Source organism: Engystomops pustulosus, chromosome 5 (assembly GCF_040894005.1).
Source record: "Engystomops pustulosus chromosome 5, aEngPut4.maternal, whole genome shotgun sequence".
NCBI lineage: Eukaryota > Metazoa > Chordata > Amphibia > Anura > Leptodactylidae > Engystomops > Engystomops pustulosus.
In genome coordinates this window covers 87,252,836-87,280,727 of record NC_092415.1, presented here as the reverse complement: position 1 = coordinate 87,280,727, position 27,892 = coordinate 87,252,836, and the positions used below count along the sequence as shown (strand labels likewise).

At 46.0% G+C, this 27,892-nt stretch overlaps 1 long non-coding RNA gene across 1 annotated transcript; it reads right to left on the bottom strand.

Moving 5' to 3' along the window:
- Window positions 1-560: 560 nt before the first annotated feature.
- Window positions 561-27,387, bottom strand: LOC140134075 (uncharacterized). The gene is made up of 3 exons (XR_011856069.1): window positions 27,318-27,387; window positions 6,471-6,586; window positions 561-662 (listed from the first exon to the last, which is right to left on the bottom strand). It is a non-coding gene; the product is annotated as an uncharacterized lncRNA (long non-coding RNA).
- Window positions 27,388-27,892: the final 505 nt, after the last annotated feature.

Here is a 27,892-nt window from a genome sequence, read left to right as displayed (position 1 = left end):
ATTATTTATTTAGAGGATAAAAAGGACTTTATCCTCTAAATAAATAATATCTTATACTCCACTACCGTGTCGGATACAACTCAATTGGGGCAGCGCGTCTTATACCAACCCGGTTTTTTCAAACCTTTACATCCCTGTGATCCCCTATCCGGCACTACCACTGTACCGGACCCCGGGAAGACGCAGCACACCCTAGCCACAGCTACCGGAGAACAAAAAGTATCTACTCTAGACGCATAAGACACAAGGTGTCTTCAGGTGAGCAGATACTCTCTAATACCTCATCTCACTTATAAGTGACCTATTGCACTAGGGGCGCCGCCCGTGTCTCGTTCTATTTATCAGTTTTAAGTTGACTGAACATAGTTGCAGAAAGCTTTAGGTAGCAGTCCTGGTGAGCTGTGTAATCAGGGGCGTTGCTAGGGTGGTAAAAGATCTGGGGCACGGGCCCCAATGCATTTGTATTAAATTGACAGAAGTGACCATTTTTGTACATGACCCCCTCAAATGAGTTTCCCGCCAAAACCAATTGAAAATTCAGGAGAAATCCCTACTTATTCCATCCATTGCCTGCAGGTGATGTGTCCTCGGACTGTAGTTGTCCTCTATCTTCTCCATTAGCCCCAGCATCACCATGTCTCCTCTTCAGCCACGTGTCCTCCCTGTAAAGTTTACCACACAGACATCTTATGTTCTTCATTGTTCCTATATCTTGGTCCCATAACACGGTTATCCTGCTGCTACCTCTAACACTCTACTTCCAAATACTGTAAGAAGACTACACGGAATACACAATTTATAAGCCTAAAATATTCTAGTTTACACATACTACACTATCCCCATTTTAGCCCCCACAATAACTGACCCTCCACAATACATTGGCCCCATACGTTACATTACACCCTCATTGTGCCACCCACCTGGTAATGTTCCCTAAACATTGCCTAACATGTAATAATGCACATAATACCAGTCGCCTCTGATAATGCCCCTGCAAAGTGACCCTTTCTAATTATCTAATTTGGAGCCACTGAATAATTCCCACACTAAATAATGCCCCCAAACACTGAATAATTCTAGCACATGAAATAAGTCTCACCAATAAGGGATGTCCCCACAGACCCCATTCAGTAATGTCCCCCACAAACCTCCAGTATATAATGTTATATATAATGGGCAAATAACAATCCCCAAAGAAATTGATGTTCCCCAAAGCCACCCAGAAATTAATGTTCTCTGTAGCCCCCACGACAATGGATGTCCCTCCTGTGCTTCACACAAATTGATGCCCTCCCATCCCCTCCCAGTAGTTGGTGTCCCCCAAAGCCCCCCAGCAATTGATGTACTCCTTCAAGAAAGGATATCCCTCCCAAAACCCCAACAATGGATACCCCTCAAAAATGGTTGTCCCCATCCCCAGCAATGCATGTGACCCAAAGACACCCAGCAATTGATGCCCCCCCACTCCAAGCAATTGATGTATCCCACAAATCCCCCCAGAAATTAATGTTCTCATTAGCTCCCCATCAATGTATGTCATGTTCAGTCCCCCCAGAAATTAATATTCCACCCCAGCCCCCCAGAGCAATGGATGTCGCCCACACTCTCCCAAGCAATGGATGTCATTACCTTTCCATTACCTCCCAAGCAATACATGTCATCCACAGCCTCCCCAGCCCCAGCAAGGGATGTTCCCATTAGCTCCCCAGTAATGGATTCCCCGCAACAATGGATAATATCCCCACATAAATTAATATTCCCCCCCCCTTGAGAAATGGTCCATATACCCACATAAATCAAATTAATGTCCCCATAGCTTTCCAGAAATGATTCCCCCGGTTATTTAATGTCCCCCAGCCCCTGTCCCCCAAGCAAATTGGGGCCCCCTAACAACTTCTTCTATCTTCTCTCCTCTTCTCACTGTACGGGATCGTACAGCTGGTAGAAGCAGGAGATGGGGTTTAATGATGTCACCGTGTCTCCTGCTATTTGTAGTGAAGGACGGAGCTTATGGTTCCGTTCTCCACTGCAGCACTTGCCGGAAGGGACGCAGATAGAAGTGAAAGAGGGGTGAGGACACGGATAGTGGGACAAGAGTCCCGCTGATCCGGGGCACAGGCCAAAAGATCCGGGGCTCGTGCCTAGCGACGCCCCTGTGTGTAATCATACATTTGTGTGTGATAAATGGATTTATATTTAAAGAGAACCTACCATCAGGTTTTACCACTGTAAACTACTAGCCCACTCAGGTAGGGTATGAAATTTCCTTTCTAGAATTCCCTCTTTTATGAGAAATCTCACCCGTTTACCTATAAAAAATGCCTCCCTAAGTCAGGCAAATATGACTTTTCTCTTATTTTTAAAATTCTTGTTTCTAGGTATTAAAGAACCTTCTATATTATATATATTCTGTATTATATGACCAACTGAAGTAACACTACCCCTGCAACCACTAAACTTGACTCATCTCATGGGAAAATGGGATAAGAATAGTTATATTTTCCTGACTAATGGGGGAGATTGTTATATGTAAACATGTGAGATTTTACATAAAATAGGGAATTTAGATAATTCATACTCTACCTGAGAAGATTAAACCTGGTGACAAGTTCCCTTTAAAGATTATATCAGGATTCAGAATACGTGCACTGGCATGATATCTTTTCACTGAACACAGCACAGCCCCTCCTGCTTGATTAACTGCTGTAGTATTAGAACAAAAGTTTAATACATTAGTGGCTCATAGCAGATGGGAGAGGCTGTGCTCTATTCAGTGAAGAGATCTCACTCACCAGTGCTACAAGTCCAGCTACAATACTGGAATTTAAATACATTTTTCACAACCCTGCTGCTTCTAACAACACACAAAAATGTATGGTTACCCAGCTCTCAAGGATGATTTCCTAATACTATCTTCAGCTTTGTATGGTTAAAACTAATAACAGATTCCCTTTAAAAACCCTACTCATTAAACCGAATGGTTTCATTTAATAGAAATGGTGCATGTATATTCCAGGATTGAAGATAGACTTGTAGCACTCTGACCTGGCCATGCTTTTTACCTTTAAGAGCCGCGGCCCCTCCTGCTCGTTACTCCACCCGGCATCACGTGGCCGGTCAAAGTTAGGCTGGCCACTGGGAGGTGGTTGCCCTGGATATTTATTCTCGAGCGTGAAGCTAGCCCAGCCTCTTTGGACTGCTCCGCGCTCAAGTAACCCCCACCTACCCTCCTTAATTTTGTATCTCCTAATTTGTATTACCTAATTTTGTAATTCAAATTTCTATTACCGAATTTTGTATTCTATGAAATGTTGTTGTTGGTAGTCACAGCTTGGCTTATGGGGAATCTTTGACCCTTTTGAGGTTTTAGTGCAAATCACCTGACGGACCAACTAAGACATACCCCCGGGGAGGCGGATCTGGAAAGTCAGTTATAGTATAGTATAGTATGTATAATATTAAGAATAAAGCTGTGGCCTACCCCCACCTTTTTGTCTCAAACAATGGTTTGTGTTTAGTTTTTTGTGCCGGGTGTATGGCTGGTTTTTGTGGAAATCATTAGTCCCATATTGATGATGGTGAAATAGAACTACATATGCCAGCTTTTTGCAGCTCTAAGTGTGCGCCAAAAACAGTGTCAGGAAACTAGAAGAGCAGGAAAAGTGTTGGTATTTCAAATTTGCACCCAACTTGTGAATCCAAAAAAAAGAAAAGGCATGATTGTCGAAAAAGGACAAATATTGTGGCGCTGAGACTTCATAAATAAATAATTTCTTATGTATCAAGGCTAGTCTTTCCTAAGCCCCTATTCACTTTCTCTGCACCAGAGTACAATGCACCTAAATTATTAAGAGACTCATGATTCACCTGCTCTCTATGTGGCAGAATTTTAAAATTACACTATTTAGATGCAGGTTTAGATTTGAGCTACAGTTTACACAGGCTAGGCTAACTTCACACTACCGTCAGCTTTTTGGTTTCTACCTTCCACTTAAAAAGTAAAAAACTGAAATTGAACGTATCCGCAAAAATTATGAGCTTGAAGTACTTTTCATCTGAAAAAAAACTGATTCCTCAATAGATGATGCCTAACTGACCATAACGGATGACATTAAGTTATCTTTTACATCAAAGTCAATGGGGAGGGATAGTAAGTGTCAGTTTTTACAGTTATTTTAGATAAAGAAATAGCAATATATAGATAGATAGAAATAGTTAATATATAGATATATAGATGATGTATGGAAAAGATATATACATACATACATACATACATAGAAAAGTGAGATTGATAGGTAGGTAGAAATGAGACATCTATAGATGACATCTAAATGTTACTGTAACAGACACTGTTGTCCGTTATGTTAAGTTGTATTACCGTTTATTTACCATCCATAATCTTTTTGTACCAGAGGTAAATAAATGGCAAAATTGACAGTATTGTGAAATTAAAACCCAAATCATTCCAAAAGAACAACAACATATATGGACCAGGCCTTCACCACAAAAGTCCCCCCAATTATATAAAAAACAAAACCACCTGATAAATAGTGTCAGGATTGGAGTTAGTGGATCCTCTGAACCATTGCGGTCGATGACACAAGCCAACATCTGGGACCGCAGTTTAAGTGGCACTCAGTCTTCACCAGAGCCCGCCGCAAAGCAGGATGGTTTTGCTGTGGCGTGGTACCACCAGGTTGTTCCACAGGCATGACTTGTCCACGGTGGCAGCTAACGTCGAGGTGCAGGAATGGTAGGCAATCTCGTAGTTGGGGACAGGCAGGACGGGCAGCACGGTAACAGAGTTGGGGACGTAGCAATAGGTCAAGGCTGGCAGTGGAGGAGCGTAGTCAGGAGCGGAACTGGGGTCACATTGGGAAATAATCAATAAATGCGCAGGGCATCAGACACAGCTTTCTCTAAGACACAAGGCATGGAGATCCGGCAGGGTGTGATGGGAGAGGCAGATTTAAATAGCCTTCTGGGAAATGGGCAGCGCCAATTAGCGGCACGCCAGCCCTTTAAAGTTCCTGAAGACAGCGTGCGCGCCCCAGGAGATGGGGACGCGCACACACGAGCCGAGGACAGGTATCCGGAGTGGGGACGGGTAAGCAGCACAGGCGTTGCGTCCACAGGCACCAGGAGGCCCGGGTGAGCCCGCGAACCATGGTATGGGTCGCGGGAGCACCCATGACAAATAGACTATCAACCCCAAGGAAAACATGAGCACACTTGGCTCAATATGATGTAAAATGTCAATACATAACTTTATTGAGAAACAACAACAAAGCATATTTTTGTATGTTCTAAATACAGGGTTCCGGAAAATTCCATAAATATGGTCCAGCCAGAAATCACTACATAGGTTATACTTTAATATCGAAAAATCTCCTCAATGTTGCCACAAAACACCTAGGGCAGAGTCTAATAATCATTCAAGTGAAAAGCAAGTGCTTGGTTATCAGGAATAATAACCCTACCTATACCCTCAAATGTGTTACAGAAGTAACATCGAAAAGTCACACAATCTTACCCATAGTGGTAAATACAACCAGTTGGACATAGAATAGAATGTGTACATACGGGCATGTGCCATGCATCGTTATGGAGATGGGAGGGGTGAGAAGCACTCTCCAGCGCACTGCTGTGTCCTCACCCATGTTGAAAGTAGACTTAAATTGAGTTTGGGGTGCAAAGTAAGGCTAGACAGACTTAAACTACACAAGCATCAGACTCAGGGCCGGCTCCAGGTTTAAGTGGGCCCCTGGGCGACAGAGCCTTTGTGGGCCCCTTCATGGGCCGCCGTCCTGCGGCCACACTGTCCCCCCCTCCCTTGCGGACACACTTGCACCGCCTTCCCCCTGCGGTCACACTGACAACCCTCCCTCCCCCCCCCCCCCCCCGCAGACACACTGACCCCCTCCCTAGCTTTGCGGGCACACTGACCCCCCCTCCCCCTTGTGGACACACTGACCCCCTCCCTCCCCCTGCAGACACACTGACCCCCCCCCACCCCCTGCAGACACACGGACCACCTCCCTCCACCCTCCCCCTGCGGACACACTGACCACCCCCTGCGGACACACTGACCCCCCCCCCCCCCGCGGACACACTGACCCCCTCCCTCCCCCTCCCCCTGCTGACACACTGCAAATTGCTGCAAATTCCAAAACTTTATGTATTGTAGCTATAAAAACCTCTCCCCACATGCTGAAATAATGGAAAATGTATACACCAGCTTGCTCCAGCAAAAGATACCTATTTAAAGGGAATTTACCAGCTCCTTAATAATGAAAACCCAGCTTGTCAAGCATGTGGCATCCATATCTAGTGACTCTGGCCACAAACACTGAATGAATATAATACTTTTTAGCCTCAACCAGTAAACTTGCATGTTGGCACAAGGTTTTTAAATGGTGACAATTTTAAGCCTAAATTGTAAACAAATCAGATTTCATCTATAGTTTTACCATCGAGATTGACAAAGCTTAGATGGACTCTCTTTGGATAATTCAGTATCTAACCCAATTTCTGTCTTCATTTTTGGTCTTGGTTCTTGTGGTAGTGGCTTGTAGTCATTACTTTGCTGTAAAAAATGTAACATTCAGAGATGATTAAGGTACATGATATATTAAGGTTATAATCCTTTATGATGTTCTCATTAAAACAGCCATTTCCATATATTGTTATATATAGGCAGTTCCCGGGTTACATACAAGATAGGGTCTGTAGGTTTGTTCTTAAGTTGAATTTGTATGTAAGTCGGAACTGTATATTTTATCATTGTAATCCCAGACAGAACTTTTTTGGTCTCTGTGACAATTGGATTTTAAAAATGTTGGGTTGTCATAAGAACCAGGATTAACAATAAAGCTTCATTACAGACACCTGTGATAACTGTTACAGCTGATCATTGTAGCCTAGGACTAAAGTACAGTAAATTACCAATATCCAGAGGTCAGTTTGTAACTAGGGGTCGTATGTAAGTCGAGTGTTCTTAAGTAGGGGACCACCTGTATTTACAGACAAAAATGTATCTCTAACATGCTTGACTGATGGTCAATGGTTCCTTTTCAATCCTTCAGCAACATAGGTACATCATTTTGATAGAAGCCATTCAGATGCATTGCACTGTACTTTTGAACCAAATTCTGAGTGATAGGAATGTTAGGGGTGAACATGCTATTAACCCCTTGGTGCATTAGGACGTACATGTACATGGGGAAATGTGGTCTGTTGCCACATCCAGAAGTACTTATACATCTCAGTGATTGCCCGGGCTCAGTAGCAGAGCCCATGCATTCACTGCGGGTACTTGGCAGCATGTGAAAGCTGAGCTCCCGCACTAACAGCTGGGATCATGGTGACCATGGCGTCTATAGAGCAGGACTGGGTACTCACCCGGCATGTTGGCATCCTTCGTGCAAGAAACTGAGGTTCTGACCACTTTCATGGCAGCCCTGGGGGCCTACGAAGGTCCCCAGGGCTGCCGGCAGTAGCTGCCTGTTAGATCATGCTTTTAGCATGATCTAACACAGTCCCTGTGAGTCTATGCAGAATGCATAATGCATGGGCTGACTAAGGTAATATACTGCAATACATTGCATAGTATTGCAGTATATTACATTGAAGAAGTGATCAAATGATCACTTGTTCATGTCCTATACTGGGAAAAAGTAAAACAGATAATATGAAAATTTTAAAAAAAGTGTAAATAAAAAATAATAAAATAAATGAATAAAGATCCCTTAATGCCCAATCACATATAAAAATCAAAAGTTAATTATTGGGTATCACCTAGAGATGAGCGAACATACTCGTCCGAGCTTGATGCTCGTTCGAGCATTAGCGTACTCGAGACTGCTCGTTGCTCGGACGAATACTTTGCCCGCTCGAGAAAATGGCAGCTCCCGCCGTTTTGCTTTTTGGCGGCCAGAAACAGAGCCAATCACAAGCCAGGAGACTCTGCACTCCACCCAGCATGACGTGGTACCCTTACACGTCGATAGCAGTGGTTGGCTGGCCAGATCAGGTGACCCTGGGATAGACTAGCCGCTGCCCGCGCTGCTCGGATCATTCTGTGTCTGGATGCCGCTAGGGAGAGAGCTGCTGCTGGTCAGGGAAAGCGTTAGGCTGTTCTATTAGCTTACTGTTAGGCAGGAGTGATTCTACAACAACCCAACAGCCCTTCTTAGGGCTACAATAACGTTATACTTTTTTTTTTTTTTATTTGCAGCTAGTACCATATTGTGAGGAATTTGCAGGGGGACTTGCTACCGTTGTGTTTAGCTCTTAGTGACACACATATCCACCTCAAACACCAAAGTGGGAAAATTTATTAGGGGTTTGATTTCAATTAGGCACAGTCTGCCATTTACTTTTTATTTTACGTTTATTTTTTCATAACTCAGCGTCATCTCATCTGGCATAGCAGTGTGCTTTCATACTTGGCTAGAAAATAGCCATAGGAGAATCCAAACGGCTTACTTAGGCCTACAATAGCATTATATATTTTATTTCTGGTTGATCTGCTGGTGGCTGTCCTTGCTGCAGTGCATCTACTACCATATTGTGAGGAATTTGTAGTGAGACTTGCGACCGTTGTGTTTAGCGCTTAGTGACGCACATATCCATCGCAAAGACCGAAGTGGGAAAATTTATTAGGGGTTTGATTTCAATTAGGCACAGTCTGCCATTTACTTTTTATTTTACGTTTATTTTTTCATAACTCAGCGTCATCTCATCTGGCATAGCAGTGTGCTTTCATACTTGGCTAGAAAATAGCCATAGGAGAATCCAAACGGCTTACTTAGGCCTACAATAGCGTTATATATATTTTATTTCTGGTTGATCTGCTGGTGGCTGTCCTTGCTGCAGTGCATCTACTACCATATTGTGAGGAATTTGTAGTGGGACTTGCGACCGTTGTGTTTAGCGCTTAGTGACGCACATATCCATCGCAAAGACCGAAGTGGGAAAATTTATTAGGGGTTTGATTTCAATTAGGCACAGTCTGCCATTTACTTTTTATTTTACGTTTATTTTTTCATAACTCAGCGTCATCTCATCTGGCATAGCAGTGTGCTTTCATACTTGGCTAGAAAATAGCCATAGGAGAATCCAAACGGCTTACTTAGGCCTACAATAGCGTTATATATATTTTATTTCTGGTTGATCTGCTGGTGGCTGTCCTTGCTGTAGTGCATCTACTACCATATTGTGAGGAATTTGTAGTGAGACTTGCGACCGTTGTGTTTAGCGCTTAGTGATGCACATATCCATCGCAAAGACCGAAGTGGGAAAATTTATTAGGGGTTTGATTTCAATTAGGAACAGTCTGCCATTTACTTTTTATTTTACGTTTATTTTTTCATAACTCAGCGTCATCTCATCTGGCATAGCAGTGTCCTTTCATACTTGGCTAGAAAATAGCCATAGGAGAATCCAAACGGCTTACTTAGGCCTACAATAGCGTTATATATTTTATTTCTGGTTGATCTGCTGGTGGCTGTCCTTGCTGCAGTGCATCTACTACCATATTGTGAGGAATTTGTAGTGAGACTTGCGACCGTTGTGTTTAGCGCTTAGTGACGCACATATCCATCGCAAAGACCGAAGTGGGAAAATTTATTAGGGGTTTGATTTCAATTAGGCACAGTCTGCCATTTACTTTTTATTTTACGTTTATTTTTTCATAACTCAGCGTCATCTCATCTGGCATAGCAGTGTGCTTTCATACTTGGCTAGAAAATAGCCATAGCAATAGGATAGCATCGTTTGGTTTTAAAAACTAAAAAACACAAAAAAACACCAAAAAAAGTTAAAAAAAAATTAAAGTTATAACTTTCATTTTCAAAATGTTTAACCCGGGGGCTAGGGGTAGAGGACGAGGGCGGGGACGTGGGCGTCCAACTACTGCAGGGGTCAGAGGCCGTGGTCCTGGGCGGGGTGAGACACCACCTGCTGATGAGGGAGCAGGGGAACGCTGCAGAGCTACACTCCCTAGGTTCATGTCTGAAGTTACTGGGACTCGTGGTAGAGCACTGTTGAGGCCAGAACAGTGCAAACAGGTGATGTCGTGGATTGCCGACAATGCTTCGAGCAATTTGTCCACCAGTCAGTCTTCCACGCAGTCCACCCATGTCACCGAAATCGGCATTCCTCCAGCTCCTGCACCTCAGCCTCCTCCCCCCCAGTCTGCCCCCTCCCAGGAAAATTTGGCATTTAAACCGGCATACTCTGAGGAACTGTTTTCTGGACCCTTCCCACAGTCACAAACCACTTGTCCGGTTGCTGCTAAGCAATTTTCCGATGCCCAGGTTTTCCACCAGTCGCAGTCTGTGGGTGATGATGACCTTCTTGACGTAGTGGAAGAAGTGTGTAAAGAGGTGTCCGACGATGAGGAGACACGGTTGTCAGACAGTGGTGAAGTTGTTGTCAGGGCAGGAAGTCCGAGGGGGGAAGCAGACTGAGGGATCGGAGGATGATGAGTTGACAGACCCAAGCTGGGTTGAGAGGCCGGGTGAACACAGTGCTTCTGAGACAGAGGAGAGTCCTCGACCAGAACAGGTTGGAAGAGGCAGTGGTGGGGCCAAACGGAGAGGCAGGGCCAGAGCAGGTGCATCAGCGCCAAATGTGTCACGTAGTGAAGCTCCCGTGGCTAGATTTTCAGAAGTCTGGAGGTTCTTTAAGGAAACACCGGATGACCGACGGACTGTGGTGTGCAACCTTTGCCAAACCAGGATCAGCAGGGGTTCCACCACTACTAGCTTAACTACCACCAGTATGCGCAGGCATATGAATGCTAAACACCCCACTCAGTGGCACCAAGCCCGTTCACCTCCGGCCGTGCACACCACTGCTCCTTCCCCTGTGTCAGCTGATAGTCAGCCCCCTGCCCAGGACCCTGGCACAAAAAGCCCATCGTCGCCTCCACGATCCTCCACAGCATCCACCAGCGTTAAGCTCTCCATACCCCAGACGCTGGAGCGGAAACGGAAATATAGTGCAACCCACCCGCACGCCCAAGCCCTTAATGTCCACATCTCCAGATTGCTTAGCCTGGAGATGCTGCCCTATAGGCTAGTAGAGACCGAGGCCTTTTGCAACCTCATGGCGGCGGCCGCCCCTCGGTATTCGGTCCCCAGCCGCCACTACTTTTCCCGATGTGCCGTCCCAGCCCTGCACCAGCACGTGTCAGACAACATCATCCGTGCCCTGACCAACGCCGTTTCTGACAAGGTCCACCTGACCACGGACACGTGGACGAGTGCTGCCGGGCAGGGCCACTATGTATCGCTGACGGCACATTGGGTTAACTTGGTGGAGGCTGGGACCGAGTCTGACCCTGCGGCTGGTCATATACTGCCGACGCCGAGGATTGCGGGGCCTACCTCGGTCCAGGTCTCAAAGGCCTACTATGCCTCCTCCTCCTCCCACCCCTCCTCCACCTCCTCCTCCGAACTACCATCCGTGGGCATGGCGCCATCAGTCGCTAGCTCTAGGCACAGCAGCAGTGCTGTCGCTAAGCGACAGCAGGCGGTGCTCAAACTGCTGAGCCTAGGCGATAAAAGGCACACCGCCCAAGAACTATTACAGGGCATCACGGCGCAGACTGATCTGTGGCTGGCACCGCTGAACCTGAAGCCAGGCATGGTTGTGTGTGACAACGGCCGTAACCTGGTGGCGGTTCTGCAACTCGGCAGACTGACACATGTGCCATGCCTGGCCCATGTGTTAAATCTGATAGTTCAGCGTTTCCTCAAGACATACCCCAATCTGTCTGATTTGCTCACGAAGGTGCGCCGCATCTGTGCGCATTTCAGGAAGTCCAGCACAGATGCTGCCACTCTCAGGGCAGCGCAGCGCCGCCTCCAACTGCCCGCTCACCGACTGTTGTGCGACGTGCCCACGAGGTGGAATTCAACATTAACCATGTTATCCAGAGTTTACCAGCAGCGCAGAGCGATTGTAGACTGCCAGATGTCAACTTCCACCAGAACTGGTAGTCAGGTCAGTCAGCTTCCTCAAGTCTACAATGAGGAGTGGACGTGGATGTCTGATATCTGTCAGGTGCTGAGTAACTTCGAGGAGTCAACACAGATGGTCAGTGGCGATGCCGCCATCATCAGCCTCACCATCCCGCTGCTTGGCCTGTTGAAAAACTCTCTGATCAGCATGAAGTCGGAAGCTTTGTGCTCGTCACAAGAGACGGGGGAAGAAGATTCCCTTGTTGATAGCCAAAGCACCCTTAGGTCTGTTTCTCAGCGCATATCGGAGGAGGTGGAGGAGGATGAGGAGGAAGAGGAGGAGAATGTTGGCGAGACACAAGAGGGGACCATTGTTCAGTCCTTCACTGTTCAGCGTGTATGGGCAGAAGAAGAGGAGTTGGAGGAGTTGGAGGAGGAGGAAATGGGCAGTCAGGCCAGTGAGGGGAGTGAATTCTTGCGCATTGGGACTCATGGCAGATTTCATGCTAGGCTGCCTATCCCGTGACCCTCGCGTTCAAAGAATTTATTCCAGCACCGATTACTGGGTGTTCACTCTCCTGGACCCACGGTACAAGCAAAATCTTTCCACTCTCATCCCTGGAGAGGAAAGGAGTGTGAGAATGCATGAATACCAGCAGGCCCTGGTGCACAAGCTGAAACAGTATTTCCCTTCTGACAGCGCTAGCGGCAGAGTGCGTAGTTCTGCGGGACAAGTAGCGAGGGAGAGTAGGCGAGCAGGCAGCTTGTCCAGCACTGGCAAGGGTACGCTTTACAAGGCTTTTGCCAGCTTTATGTCACCCCAGCAAGACACTGTCACCTGTCCCCAGTCTCGGCAGAGTAGGGCTGATCTTTACAGAAAGATGGTGAGGGAGTACGTAGCTGACCATACCATCGTCCTAAATGATCACACAGCTCCCTACAACTACTGGGTTTCAAAGCTGGACATGTGGCACGAACTGGCGCTGTACGCCTTGGAGGTTCTTGCCTGCCCTGCCGCTTGCGTCTTGTCCGAGCGGGTTTTCAGTGCAGCTGGTGGCATCATCACCGATAAGCGTACACGCCTGTCGACTGACAGCGCTGACAGGCTGACGCTTATTAAGATGAATAAAGCCTGGATTTCTCATAATTTCCAATCTCCACCAGGTGAAGGAAGCTCAACCTGAATAATTTATCCACTCCTCCTCCTCCTCATTTTCCTCCTTCTCCTCCTCTTTGTACAGTAAAGCAGAGGAAACTGGCTATTTTTTGACAGGGCCCACTGGCTCTAGCTATAGTACTTTATGCATTTAATTTTTCTGGAGGGCCACCTACCTGCTCCTCTGGTTTGAAAACTTTTTTGCACTGCCACATACAGGCACTCAATCTATTTCATTTTTCTGGAGGGCCACCTACCTGCTCCTCTGGTTTGAAAACTTTTTTGGACTGCCACATACAGGCACTATCCAAATTAAATTGTCTCCATAGCAGCCTCCACACGTTGTCTCCATTGCTACCTCCAAAAGTCGTCCATATAGCTGCCTCCATACATCGTCCCCTTATCAAACGAGGTGTGTCAGGCAGAAATTTGGGTTGTTTTCATGGATTCCACATCAAAGTTGTTAACTTTGTCGCCACCCTGCTGTGTTATCCACAAAATATACTGGCAAACTTTTATCATTTACCGATATTATTTCAGCGCTTCTTGCGCATCTGTTGATTACACTGCTGTGTAATCCACAAAATATACTGCCAAACTTTTACCATTTACGGATATTATTTCAGCGCTTCTTGCGCATCTGTTTACATTCCCCTCACCCGCCATATCCCAAACTTATAAGAACGCTACTACACTTAACTTGGTGGAGGCTGGGACCGAGTCTGACCCTGGGGCTGGTCATATACTGCCGACGCCGAGGATTGCGGGGCCTACCTCGGTCCAGGTCTCAAAGGCCTACTATACCTCTTCCTCCTCCCACCCCTCCTCCACCTCCTCCTCCTCCGAATTACCATCCGTGGGCATGGCGCCATCAGTCGGTAGCTCTAGGCACAGCAGCAGTGCCGTCGCTAAGCGACAGCAGGCGGTGCTCAAACTGCTGAGCCTAGGCGATAAAAGGCACACCGCCCAAGAGCTATTACAGGGCATTCCACATCAAACTTGTTAACTTTGTCGCCACCCTGCTGTGTAATCCACAAAATATACTGGCAAACTTTTATCATTTACCGATATTATTTCAGCGCTTCTTGCGCATCTGTTTACATTCCCCTCACCCGCCATATCCTAAACTTATAAGAACGCTACTACACTTGATCTTATACAAAAGGTTCTTAGAAGTGCTGTTTGGGGAGTAGCCTAGAGACAGGGGCTTGGATTGGCGAAAGCTCGCCTGGCTGCGGAGCGCCAGCTCCATCTCAAGATCCAACTAACATAGTTTTAACTGCAGCACCTTTAATCTACTACTAGTTCACTGCCTCCATACATCGTCCCCTTATCAAACGAGCTGTGTCGGGCAGAATTTTGGGTTGTTTTCATGGCTTCCACATCAAACTTGTTAACTTTGTCGCCACCCTGCTGTGTAATCCACAAAATATACTGGCAAACTTTTATCATTTACCAATATTATTTCAGCGCTTCTTGCGTATCTGTTTACATTCCCCTCACCCGCCATATCCTAAACTTATAAGAACGCTACTACACTTGATCTTATACAAAAGGTTCTTAGAAGTGCTGTTTGGGGAGTAGCCTAGAGACAGGGGCTTGGATTGGCGAAAGCTCGCCTGGCAGCGGAGCGCCAGCTCCATCTCAAGATCCAACTAACATAGTTTTAACTGCAGCACCTTTAATCTACTACTAGTTCACTGCTTCCATACATCGTCCCCTTATCAAACGAGCTGTGTCAGGCAGAATTTTCAGGTGTTTCACCAGATACATAGTGGAACGCGGCCCATCTGTCGCCGCCATGCTGGAGACCTGAAGTTGCAATCATAGCAGCGCAATATGGATGCCCCATACTGTAGCTCTTAATCATGGAACCATTTCCGTAAAAACAATTAAAAATAGAACCACTATGCTATTCCATTATTCCTAGGTGAAATATTCAAACGACCCGGCCTGCTTTGAAAATTATAATTTTTTCAAAGTAAACGCTTCTGGCCCCCAGGCCCATTTTGGGTGGGGAGGAGCCGAGAGACAGGGGCTTGGACAGGCGAAAGCTCGCCTGGCGGTGGACCGCCAGCTCCATCCCAAGATTAGGCAGCCTTAGAGGCATCCATGCATGCTGCCCCTGCTGTTTCCTGTCCATTTTGCCTCCACGATCCTCCACAGCGTCCACCAATGTCTCATTTCAACTCTCTATACCCCAGACGCTGGAGCACGAGAGCATATGCAGCACATCATCCCCTTATCAAACGAGCTGTGTCAGGCAGAATTTTCAGGTGTTTCACCAGATACATAGTGGAACTCGGCCCATCTGTCGCCGCCATGCTGGAGACCTGAAGTTGCAATCATAGCAGCGCAATATGAATGCCCCATACTGTCGCTCTTAATCATGGAAGTTGTCTCCATGGCTGCCTCCACATGTCGTCCCCTTATCAAAAGAGCTGTGTCAGGCTCATTTTTCGGGTGTTTCACCAGATACGTTATGGAACTTGGTCACTATGTCGCCACCATGCTGTGTTATCGACTAAATATACCTTCAACCTTTTGTTCACATAGGAAATCATTTCACCTCCTTTGGTGAAACCTGAGTCCATTTAGGGTATGTCACCATGAGACTCTCTAGCCTGCCACTGCTGCCGCTGCCTCTGCATGCCGTCCCCTATAGTGTCAGGGTCAATTATTGCATGTTTTAGATGCTATCTAGCCTCATTCGGTCACTCTGTCATGGCCATGCTGTTGCCCATAATTTTGGCATAATGGTGCGATTAAGCAGCCTCAGAGGCATCCATGCATGCTGCCCCTGCTGTTTCCTGTCCATTTCCGTGGTGTTTCCATCCTTGGTCCCCTTGGTCGTTATTCGAGACGAGCACTCGAGCATCGGGAAAAGTTTGTCTCGAATAACGAGTACCCGAGCATTTTAGTGCTCGCTCATCTCTAATCCTTATATAAAAAATAAAAATGTTATGCCTCTATATTTGTGGCTCCCTATAGAATAAAGATAACATATTATTTTTATGGTATAGTGAACTGCCTACAAAGAAAAAACTAAAACCCTAAACAAGATTTCATGATTTTCTTATCCCCAACAAGAAAGAGTTAATAAAATCTTAGCAATTACGGTAGCTATTGAAAATGATATACTTGAAAAGTGAATATCATAACAGAAAAAATAGGCCCCTATATGTCGACGTTACAAAAAAATAAACATTTTATAGCCTGTACAACACAACTCTGCTCTGAATGTTGCTCTTTTCATTTTATGCCTGTCCATGTGCTCATTTAACAGTTAACCAAGATATATGGGGTATTGGCATACTTGCCAGAAATTGGGTATCAAACTTTGTGGAGCTTTTTGTCATTTAATCCATTGTGAATTTTTAATCCGTGCATTGTTCAAACTGTAATTTCCACCTCAATTTTATTTTTACCCCTGTAAAACACCTAAAGAATTAAAAACTTTTAAAATTTGGTTTCTCATACATTGATGGGTGTAGTTTCTACAATGGGGCAACTTACGTGGCTTTACTACTATTAGGCCTCTCAAAGTCACTTGAAAACTGAGCAGGTGCCTGTAAATATGGGTTTTGGCAATTTTCATAAAAATGTTAACAAATGCACCAACAATCCTAAGCCCAATATTAGCCTCAAATAATTAGAGGATGCATAAAAAGCCATGCCAATATAATGCAGACATTTGGGAAATGTTATTTACAAAGTTATTTGGGTGCTATAACTATCTACTTGAAAAGCAAAGAATTTAGAACTTAGAAAATTGAGAATTTTTTTTTTCAATTTGCCAAATTTCAATGTTTTCAAAATTAAACGCAAAATATATCATCCAGATATTTCCACTAATTTGAAGTACAATGTGTGATGAGAAAACAAACTCAAAATTACCTGGATATGTTAAAGATAATAACTAGAGATGAGCGAACATACTCGTCCGAGCTTGATGCTCGATCGAGCATTAGCGTACTCGTAACTGCTCGTTGCTCGGACGAGTATTTCGCCCGCTCGAGAAAATGGCAGCTCCCGCCGTTTTGCTTTTTGGCGGCCAGAAACAGAGCCAATCACAAGCCAGGAGACTCTGCACTCCACCCAGCATGACGTGGTACCCTTACACGTAGATAGCAGTGGTTGGCTGGCCAGATCAGGTGACCCTGGGATAGACTAGCCGCTGCCCGCGCTGCTCGGATCATTCTCTGTCTGGATGCCGCTAGGGAGAGAGCTGCTGCTGGTCAGGGAAAGCGTTAGGGTGTTCTATTAGCTTACTGTTAGGCAGGAGTGATTCTAAAAGAACCCAACAGCCCTTCTTAGGGCTACAATAACGTTATAATTTTTTTTTTTTTTTATTTGCAGCTAGTACCATATTGTGAGGAATTTGCAGGGGGACTTGCTACCGTTGTGTTTAGCTCTTAGTGACACACATATCCACCTCAAACACCAAAGTGGGAAAATTTATTAGGGGTTTGAGTAGAATTAGGCACAGTCTGCCAGTTTCTTTTTATTTTACGTTTATTGTTTTAATAACTCAGTGTCATCTCATCTTGCATAGTAGTGTGCTGTAATACTTGGCTAGAAAATAGCCATAGGAGAATACAAACGGCTTAATTACGCCTACAGTAGCGTTATATATATTTGATTTCTGGTTGATCTGCTGGTGGCTGTAGTTGTTGCAGTGCATCTACTAGCAAATTGTGAGCAATTTGGAGTCAGACTTGCGACCACTGTGTTTTAGTGACGCACATATCCATCGCAAAGACCGAAGTGGGAAAATTTATTAGGGCCCGGGGTTGTATTTCAATTAGGCACAGTCTGCCATTTCCTTTTTTATTTTACGTTTATTTTTTTCATAACTCAGCGTCATCTCATCTGGCATAGTAGTGTGCTGTAATACTTGGCTAGAAAATAGCCATAGGAGAATACAAACGGCTTAATTACGCCTACAGTAGCGTTATATATATTTGATTTCTGGTTGATCTGCTGGTGGCTGTAGTTGTTGCAGTGCATCTACTAGTAAATTGTGAGCAATTTGGAGTCAGACTTGCGACCACTGTGTTTTAGTGATGCACATATCCATCGCAAAGACCGAAGTGGGAAAATTTATTAGGGCCCGGGGTTGTATTTCAATTAGGCACAGTCTGCCATTTCCTTTTTTATTTTACGTTTATTTTTTTCATAACTCAGCGTCATCTCATCTGGCATAGTAGTGTGCTGTAATACTTGGCTAGAAAATAGCCATAGGAGAATACAAACGGCTTAATTACGCCTACAGTAGCGTTATATATATTTGATTTCTGGTTGATCTGCTGGTGGCTGTAGTTGTTGCAGTGCATCTACTAGTAAATTGTGAGCAATTTGGAGTCAGACTTGCGACCACTGTGTTTTAGTGACGCACATATCCATCGCAAAGACCGAAGTGGGAAAATTTATTAGGGCCCGGGGTTGTATTTCAATTAGGCACAGTCTGCCATTTCCTTTTTTATTTTACGTTTATTTTTTTCATAACTCAGCGTCATCTCATCTGGCATAGTAGTGTGCTGTAATACTTGGCTAGAAAATAGCCATAGGAGAATACAAACGGCTTAATTACGCCTACAGTAGCGTTATATATATTTGATTTCTGGTTGATCTGCTGGTGGCTGTAGTTGTTGCAGTGCATCTACTAGCAAATTGTGAGCAATTTGGAGTCAGACTTGCGACCACTGTGTTTTGCGCTTAGTGACGCACATATCCATTGCAAAGACCGAAGTGGGAAAATTTATTAGGGCCCGGGGTTGTATTTCAATTAGGCACAGTCTGCCATTTCCTTTTTTATTTTACGTTTATTTTTTTCATAACTCAGCGTCATCTCATCTGGCATAGTAGTGTGCTGTAATACTTGGCTATAAAATAGCCATAGCAATAGGATAGCATCGTTTGGTTTTAAAAACTAAAAAACACAAAAAAAAAAAAAAAAGTTAAAAAAAAAATTCAAGTTATAACTCTCATTTTCAAAATGTTTAACCCGAGGGCTAGGGGTAGAGGACGAGGGCGGGGACGTGGGCGTCCAACTACTGCAGGGGTCAGAGGCCGTGGTCCTGGGCGGGGTGAGACACCACCTGCTTATGAGGGAGCAGGGGAACGCCGCAGAGCTACACTCCCTAGGTTCATGTCTGAAGTTACTGGGACTCGTGGTAGAGCACTGTTGAGGCCAGAACAGTGCGAACAGGTGATGTCGTGGATTGCCGACAATGCTTCGAGCAATTTGTCCACCAGTCAGTCTTCCACGCAGTCCACCCATGTCACCGAAATCGGCACTCCTCCAGCTCCTGCACCTCAGCCTCCTCCCCCCCGTCTGCCCCCTCCGAGCAAAATTTGCCATTTGAACCGGCATACTCTGAGGAACTGTTTTCTGGACCCTTCCCACAGTCACAAACCACTTGTCCGGTTGCTGATGAGCAATTTTCCGATGCCCAGGTTTTCCACCAGTCGCAGTCTGTGGGTGATGATGACCTTGTTGATGTACTGGAAGAAGTGTGTAAAGAGGTGTCCGACGATGAGGAGACACGGTTGTCAGACAGTGGGGAAGTTGTTGTCAGGGCAGGAAGTCCGAGGGGGGAGCAGACTGAGGGATCGGAGGATGATGAGGTGACAGACCCAAGCTGGGTTGAGAGGCCGGGTGAACACAGTGCTTCTGAGACGGAGGAGAGTCCTCGACCAGAACAGGTTGGAAGAGGCAGTGGTGGGGCCAGACGGAGAGGCAGGGCCAGAGCTGGTACATCAGCGCCAAATGTGTCAACTAGTGAAGCTCCCGTGGCGAGGGCTCCTGCGGCGCGGGCTAGATTTTCAGAAGTCTGGAGGTTCTTTAAGGAAACACCGGATGACCGACGGACTGTGGTGTGCCACATTTGCCAAACCAGGATCAGCAGGGGTTCCACCACTAATAGCTTAACTACCACCAGTATGCGCAGGCATATGAATGCTAAACACCCCACTCAGTGGCAACAAGCGCGTTCACCTCCGGCCGTGCACACCACTGCTCCTTCCCCTGTGTCAGCTGATAGTCAGCCCCCTGCCCAGGACCCTGCCACAAAAACCCCATCGTCGCCTCCACTTTCCTCCACAGCATCCACCAGCGTTCAGCTCTCCATACCCCAGACGCTGGAGCGGAAACGCAAATATAGTGCAACCCACCCGCACGCCCAAGCCCTTAATGTGCACATCTCCAGATTGCTAAGCCTGGAGATGCTGCCCTATAGGCTAGTAGAGACCGAGGCCTTTCGCAGCCTCATGGCGGCGGCCGCCCCTCGGTATTCGGTCCCCAGCCGCCACTACTTTTCCCGATGTGCCGTCCCAGCCCTGCACCAGCACGTGTCAGACAACATAATCCGTGCCCTGACCAACGCCGTTTCTGACAAGGTCCACCTGACCACGGACACGTGGACGAGTGCTGCCGGGCAGGGCCACTATATATCGCTGACGGCACATTGGGTTAACTTGGTGGAGGCTGGGACCGAGTGTGACCCTGCGGCTGGTCATATACTGCCGACGCCAAGGATTGCGGGGCCTACCTCGGTCCAGGTGTTTGAGGCCTACTATGCCTCCTCCTCCTCCCACCCCTCCTCCACCTCCTCCTCCGAACGACCATCCGTGGGCATGGCGCCATCAGTCGGTAGCTCTAGGCACAGCAGCAGTGCTCAAACTGCTGAGCCTAGGCGATAAAAGGCACACCGCCCAAGAACTATTACAGGGCATCACAGCGCAGACTGATCTGTGGCTGGCACCGCTGAACCTGAAGCCAGGCATGGTTGTGTGTGACAACGGCCGTAACCTGGTGGCGGCTCTGCAACTCGGCAGACTGACACATGTGCCATGCCTGGCCCATGTGTTAAATCTGATAGTTCAGCGTTTCCTCAAGACATACCCCAATCTGTCTGATTTGCTCACGAAGGTGCGCCGCATCTGTGCACATTTCAGGAAGTCCAGCACAGATGCTGCCACTCTCAGGGCAGCGCAGCGCCGCCTCCAACTGCCCGCTCACCGACTGTTGTGCGACGTGCCCACGAGGTGGAATTCAACACTGACCATGTTATCCAGAGTTTACCAGCAGCGCCGAGCGATTGTAGACTGCCAGATGTCAACTTCCACCAGAACTGGTAGTCAGGTCAGTCAGCTTCCTCAAGTCTACAATGAGGAGTGGACGTGGATGTCTGATATCTGTCAGGTGCTGAGTAACTTTGAGGAGTCAACACAGATGGTCAGTGGCGATGCCGCCATCATCAGCCTCACCATCCCGCTGCTTGGCCTGTTGAAAATCTCTCTGGTCAGCATGAAGTCGGAAGCTTTGCGCTCCTCACAAGAGACGGGGGAAGAAGATTCCCTTGTTGATAGCCAAAGCACCCTTAGGTCTGTTTCTCAGCGCATATCGGAGGAGGTGGAGGTGGAGGAGGATGAGGAGGAAGAGGAGGAGAATGTTGGCGAGACACAAGAGGGGACCATTGTTGAGTCCTTCACTGTTGAGCGTGTATGGGCAGAAGAAGAGGAATTGGAGGAGTTGGAGGAGGAGGAAATGGACAGTCAGGCCAGTGAGGGGAGCGAATTCTTACGCGTTGGTACTCTGGCGCATATGGCAGATTTCATGCTAGGCTGCCTATCCCGTGACCCTCGCGTTCAAAGAATTTATTCCAGCACCGATTACTGGGTGTTCACTCTCCTGGACCCACGGTACAAGCAAAATCTTTCCACTCTCATCCCTGGAGAGGAAAGGAGTGTGAGAATGCATGAATACCAGCAGGCCCTGGTGCACAAGCTGAAACAGTATTTCCCTTCTGACAGCGCTAGCGGCAGAGTGCGTAGTTCTGCGGGACAAGTAGCGAGGGAGAGTAGGCGAGCAGGCAGCTTGTCCAGCACTGGCAAGGGTACGCTTTACAAGGCTTTTGCCAGCTTTATGTCACCCCAGCAAGACACTGTCACCTGTCCCCAGTCTCGGCAGAGTAGGGCTGATCTTTACAGAAAGATGGTGAGGGAGTACGTAGCTGACCATACCATCGTCCTAAATGATCACACAGCTCCCTACAACTACTGGGTTTCAAAGCTGGACATGTGGCACGAACTGGCGCTGTACGCCTTGGAGGTTCTTGCCTGCCCTGCCGCTAGCGTCTTGTCCGAGCGGGTTTTCAGTGCAGCTGGAGGCATCATCACCGATAAGCGTACACGCCTGTCGACTGACAGCGCTGACAGGCTGACGCTTATCAAGATGAATAAAGCATGGATTTCTCCTAATTTCCAATCTCCAGCAGGTGAAGGAAGCTCAACCTGAATAATTTATCCACTCCTCCTCCTCCTCCTCATTTTCCTCCTTCTCCTGCTCTTTGTACAGTAAAGCAGAGGAAACTGGCTATTTTTTGACAGGGCCCACTGGCTCTACCTATAGTACTTTATGCATTTAATTTTTCTGGAGGGCCACCGACCCGGTCCTCTGTTTTAAACAATTTTTGGGAGTGCCACATACAGGCACTCAATCTATTCAATTTTTCTGGAGCTCCACCTACCTGCTCCTCTGGTTTGAAAAATTTTTTGGACTGCCACATACAGGCACTCAATCTATTCCATTTTTCTGGAGGGCCACCTACCTGCTCCTCTGGTTTAAAAACTTTTTTGGACTGCCACATACAGGCACTCAATCTATTCCATTTTTCTGGAGGGCCACCTACCTGCTCCTCTGGTTTAAAAACTTTTTTGGACTGCCACATACAGGCACTCAATCTATTCCATTTTTCTGGAGGGCCACCTACCTGCTCCTCTGGTTTAAAAACTTTTTTGGACTGCCACATACAGGCACTCAATCTATTCCATTTTTCTGGAGGGCCACCTACCTGCTCCTCTGGTTTGAAAAATTTTTTGGACTGCCACATACAGGCACTATCCAAATTGAATTGTCTCCATAGCAGCCTCCACACGTTGTCTCCATTGCTACCTCCAAAAGTCGTCCATATAGCTGCCTCCATACATCGTCCCTTTATCAAACGAGGTTTGTCAGGCCGAAATTTGGGTTGTTTTCATGGATTCCACATCAAAGTTGTTAACTTTGTCGCCACCCTGCTGTGTTATCCACAAAATACACTGGCAAACTTTTACCATTTACCGATATTATTTCAGCGCTTCTTGCGCATCTGTTTACATTCCCCTCACCCGCCATATCCCAAACTTATAAGAACGCTACTACACTTGATCTTATACAAAAGGTTCTTAGAAGTGCTGTTTGGGGAGTAGCCTAGAGACAGGGGCTTGGATTGGCGAAAGCTCGCCTGGCAGCGGAGCGCCAGCTCCATGCCAAGAACCAACTAACATAGTTTTAACTGCAGCACCTTTAATCTACTACTAGTTCACTGCCTCCATACATGCCCGCCTTATCAAACGTGCTGTGTCAGGCAGAATTTTGGGTTGTTTTCATGGCTTCCATGTTAACTTTGTCGCCACCCTGCTGTGTAATCCACAAAATATACTGGCAAACTTTTATCATGTACCGATATTATTTGAGCGCTTCTTGCTCACCTCCTTTGGTTCCTCTCTGCTACCCATTGGTTTGAAGCCTGAGTCCATTTAGGGTATGTCGCCATGCCACTCTCTAGCCTTCCGCTGCTGCCGCTGCCTCTGCATGCCGTCCCCTAGAGTGTCAGGGTCAATTATTGGATGTTTTAGATGCTATCTAGCTTCATTCTGTCACTCTGTCATGGCCATGCTGTTGCCCATAATTTTGGCATAATGGTGCATTTAAGCAGCCTCAGAGGCATCCATGCATGCTGCCCCTGCTGTTTCCTGTCCATTTCCGTGGTGTTTCCATCCTTTTCTGAGGTTCCCAGGTGTTTGGCCAAGCTTCCCTGTGCAGAGCCTTGGTCCCCTTGAAAAATGCTCGAGTCTCCCATTGACCTCAATGGGGCTCGTTACTCGAAACGAGCACTCGAGCATCGGGAAAAGTTCGTCTCGAATAACGAGTACCCGAGCATTTTAGTGCTCGCTCATCTCTAATAATAACCTCTTATAGTGACACAGGGCAGATTAAATAATTTGGGCTTGATCCAGAAGACCTAATGTGACTTGGCCCTTAAGGGGTTAAAGCCACCGATGGGGAGCCTAAGTCTGTTTGAGAAATAATTCATGTAAGCACAGGAGGTTGACGGTGCAGAATGAAGGACCCAGTAAAATTATGATTAACTGTGAAAGGAGTCAGTGCACATCATTAACTTTGTTAAAGAAAATATTATTGTGAGAAATAATATTTCTCAGTGCTGAGGCTTTGATCCTGAAAGCAAAGCTAATTATGGGCAAGATGTGTAAATGGAGGACACTTCCTGCTTTCATTAATGCCAATGAGAGGTTCAATGATAACTAATGTATCTTCCATTTCTGTGTCTGTAGGCTTTGTCTATGAATGAAGGATCATTATTACACACATTCGAAACAAAGACAGTATCAACAAATGTAGCTTACTTGGTTAAAAAAACCATTCCCATACAGTCTCCAGTAAACCGCCAGGTGCGGTAAAGAGATAAAAATGAACCTGTCACCAGGAATGTCATTTTTAACTGGTGACATGTTCCAATAGCCTACGTGATGCTGATTGTTAAAATTTCTTTTGTCAGCATTTTAAAATAATTTTAGTACTTTATAAAACTATCTCACATTACGTGGTTCCTTGCTAGCAGTGGGTAAGACCTGGTGGGAGAAAGGGGGGGTTCGGTCTCCCCGATGCATTCTTCCAGTGGCGTAACTAGGAAAGGCAGGGCCCCATAGCAGACTTATGGGCCCCCCTTTAAAAATGTGCACATTACACCCATATATACACACATTTATATACCTATATACATAAACATACAGTTTTTTTTCATAAACATACAGTTCTTCACTCATACACACAAATGTATGCACTCTTAGACACATACACACATAAAGAGCATATAAACATCACATACACACATATAGTGCCATATACAGATACACACATACACTATATATACACCATACACACATACAGCATATAGACATCACAGATACACACATATATACAGCATATATGCATGACATATATGTTATATACATATTATACTGTACAATGTGCAGCATAATATGTATATAATGGTGCACATCCCCCATTCTTTTGTGCCAGGTCAGATGACGGGCCCCCTGACTCTGCGGGCCCCATAGCAGCTGCTATGGCTGCTACCACTGTAGTTACGCCCCTGCATTCTTCCACTCTTTCTTCTTCGTCCCTTCCCTGGCAGCTCAATGCACATGACAGGAAGATGCAGCATGTGGTGGTGAAATAAGGGGAGAGGGGCAGAAGGAGCTGAATGAGTGAGGAGGAGAGGAGACAGAGACACAGGCCATCACAGTTGCCCCTCTTCCCCCCAGATTCACCACACACTAGTAATGTGAAATACAGTTTGTACTGATGTGATTCAGAATGCCAACAAAGGCATTTCTAAAATCAGCATAACATAGCCTATTGGATCCTTTCACTAGCTAAAAATTACATTCCTGGGGACAAGTTTGTTATAAGGATGTTTGCAAGCAAACCAAAAAATAATAGCTGATCTGCCTGCTATATCATATAGCAACAGTAAAATGTGGTAGTCTAGGAGGGAATTTATCACAGAATATCATATGGGGCGCCAGGGTATGATGAAATCCCCGCCCCTCTGCCGACCCAAATACAAAAGGAGGCTCCAGCATCCACCTGCACTGGCGGTTAATTCTACATGAGGTCCTGCCTGAATGGGCATTCTGTGAGGATTCATGAAAAACTGACACCACACAAATTCAAATTAGGTGAGAGAACTGAGGTTTGCAAAAGCATTTTAAGAAAATGTACTCATGCTGTATCTTTCAATAAAATACAGTGGGTACGGAAAGTAGTCAGACCCCTTTACGTTTTTAGCTTTTCATTACAACCAATTGGTAAGATCAATAAAGTTCCTATTTTTGTTCATTGATGTACACTCCGAACCCCATCTTGACAGAAATATATATATATTTTTGCTAATTTATTAAACAAGAAAAACTTAAATATCATTTGGTCATAAGTATTCAGACCCTTTGCTCAGTATTGAGTAGCTGGGCCAGTCAAGGATGGTCACAGCATTATTCTGAAGCCACTGCTTTGTTATTTTAGCTGTGTGCTTAGAGTCATTGTCTTGTCAGACTGGTCAGTCTGAGGTCCAGAGCACTCTGGAAGAGGTTTTCATCCAGGATTTCTCTGTATTCGTCCTGTCCCCACAGCTGAAAAACACCCCATAGCATGATGCTGCCACCACCATGGTTCACTGTTAGGATTGTATTTGGCGGGAAATGAGCAGTGGATGGTTTTTCCTACCATACTGCTTGGAATCAACACCAAAATGTTCAATATTTGTCTCATCAGACCACTCATAGTTGACTTGGTGGAACTTTCTCCCATCTCCCTACTGCATCTCTGGAGCTCAGCCACAGTGATTTTGGGGTTTTTGCTTAGTTTGGCTGGATGGCCAGGTCGAGGAAGAGTTGTGAACATCCCAACCTTCTTGCAGTTAAAGGAAACTTGTCACCACATTTTCACATATACACCCAGTGAAAGGTTCCTATAGAGCCCTAAAAACTATCTGACACCCTTCTTTTAGATAAAAATTGTTTAGCTTACATCCACATAAATCACCTTTTATCTTATATTACCTGGCATCAGACCGGGTGTGTCCTGCTCGGCTGGCCCCTCCAATCTACTCCTCCTCATGTCTTATGCCTCCTAACTATTTAGCAGTTCATTTCATGTGACCAGAGTGACATCACCTCAGGTCCTTTAGCCTCTTATCAATAGCAAACTGTAACCCATGTATGTATCTGACCACATGAAGTCACAGCAGCCTCCACGGACTTCTACTCCTCTCCATCCTCCATGGAGGCTGCTGCGATTTCATGTAATCACATACATGGTGTACAGTTTGAATACTTATGACCATTCTTATTAAATAAATTAACAAAAATATGTACATTGTTAATTGATACTAGAACCATGAATGTAACTGCTATGTAATTTAAGATATACCATATATATACTTGTGTATAAGCCGAGTTTTTCAGCACCAAAAATGTGCTGAAAAATGTCCCCTCAGCTTATACATGAGTCTATTACAAAAAAAAATGTACCCACTTAAAAAAAAATAAACTTAAATACTCACCCTCCGATGTCGGCGCGGCTCCCCGATGTCAGCGCAGCTTGCCAATGTCCCCGATGTTGGCTCGTCTTCTTTCTTCTTGCTTCTGTCATGGATGTGGCCATGTTTTCTTCCTGGCCGCGCATACTATGACGTCAGCAGAGGCCACATCATAGATGCGCCTGCTAGAAGAAAACATGGCCAGGGAGAAGAAATAAGACCGGACGAGCCGACATCGGAGGGTGAGTATTTAAGTTTATTTTTTTTAAGTGCTGTGGGGGCCGGCTGTATACTACTAAGGACAGGCTGTATACTACTAGGGACAGGCTGTATACTACTAGGGGCAAGCTGTATACTACTAGGGCCAAGCTGTATACTACTAGGGACAGGCTGTATACTACTAGGGGCAGGCTGTATACTACTAGGGACAGGCTGTATACTACTAGGGGCAGGCTGTATACTACTAGGGACAGGCTGTGTACTACTAGGGGCAGGCTGTATACTACATGGGGGCTGGTAGGCTGTATACTACCGGGGGCTGTCAGGCTGTATACTACTGGGGGCTGGCAGGCTGTATACTACTGGGGGCTGGCAGGCTG